At 47.4% G+C, this 1,290-nt stretch overlaps 1 pseudogene; it reads left to right on the top strand.

Moving 5' to 3' along the window:
* The first annotated feature begins 507 nt into the window (after positions 1-507).
* Positions 508-1,059, top strand: LOC147751100 (oligoribonuclease, mitochondrial pseudogene; annotated as a pseudogene).
* Positions 1,060-1,290: the final 231 nt, after the last annotated feature.

Here is a 1,290-nt window from a genome sequence, read left to right as displayed (position 1 = left end):
CTGCCTTCATTTCCTCTCTTCTCCACCATTACTCTCCATTGCGCAATCTTAGATACACCCATCTCGCTCTGCTCACAATTCCCACTTTTAAACGCAGGAAGCATGGAGGTCTTAGATTTTCGTTTCTTGCCCCCTCCTTCTGGAATGCGCTCCCTTTGGAGTTCAGACTCGTTACTTCCTACACCCATTTCAGATCTCTCCTGAAAATCCACCTGTTTCGTAAAGCATACGATTAGGTGTTCTCCTTCTCTCTTTTCCGTCCTTTCCTCTGTAGCTAGCACCTCTTCCTGTTTGGTCCCATTTTGCCTCTAGTGCCATGAAACCGTTGGGTGTAAGTGCGCTTTATAAGAATTTTAACATAACATTTAACATAACATAACATTTGACGAACAAATGCAATGTCTCTTTGGACTCGACATAGAGAGCCTGTATACCAACCTGTACACCAGGCTCCCACACCAAAACCTTGGAGATTTTAGAGGCGGTACTTTTCAACACTGGTCTCTTCGGATCAAGGCGCAGCACAGGAACTGCACCATGACTGGGGACAGTGCGGCTCTCAGAATGGTCTGGGTAGACCTGGATATGACTGGGTTGGATATCGAAAAAGACCAGATTATCGAACTGGCCTGCCTTATTACAGATGCTGATCTCAATATTCTGGCTGAAGGCCCAAACCTGATAATTAAGCAGCCTGATGAGCTGCTAGACGGTATGTCTGAGTGGTGTAAAGATCATCATGGGAAGTCCAGTCTGACCCAGGCAGTGCGAGAGAGTAAAATTGCACTTCAGCAAGCCGAGTATGAGTTCTTGTCCTCTGTGCGGCACCATACACGACCTGGGCTTTGCCCACTAGCAGGGAACTCTTTGCATGCAGATAAGAAGTTTCTGGACAAGCACATGCCTCAGTTCATGAAGCACCTTCATTACAGAATAATAGATGTGAGCACTGTGAAGGAGCTCTGCAGGCGCTGGTATCCTGACGATTATGAACACGCAACAAAGAAGAAAGCGACTCACAGCACTCTGATACCTACGGGTAAAGCCAGCGCTTTATAATCCTTTTGATGTACCTTCTAATGCAACGTTCCCCTGGTTTCGCGCTCTGATACCTCCGGGTCTGGATAGCGCTACATAACCTTTGCAAATCAAATAAACTAAAACTGGTTTTCCTGAACGCTGAGACCTGAGCAACATGGATGATGACCGGTGGAGCTGCTTCACACCTAATGAGGAGAAGGGCCCTTGTTTTCCCCCTTGACCGTCACCTACCCAGCCGGACATTCGGCA

Source organism: Lissotriton vulgaris, chromosome 1_1 (genome assembly GCF_964263255.1).
Source record: "Lissotriton vulgaris chromosome 1_1, aLisVul1.2, whole genome shotgun sequence".
NCBI classification, from domain to species: Eukaryota; Metazoa; Chordata; class Amphibia; order Caudata; family Salamandridae; genus Lissotriton; species Lissotriton vulgaris.
Note: the sequence above shows the minus strand (reverse complement) of the source record. Positions and strands in the feature narration are given on the sequence as shown.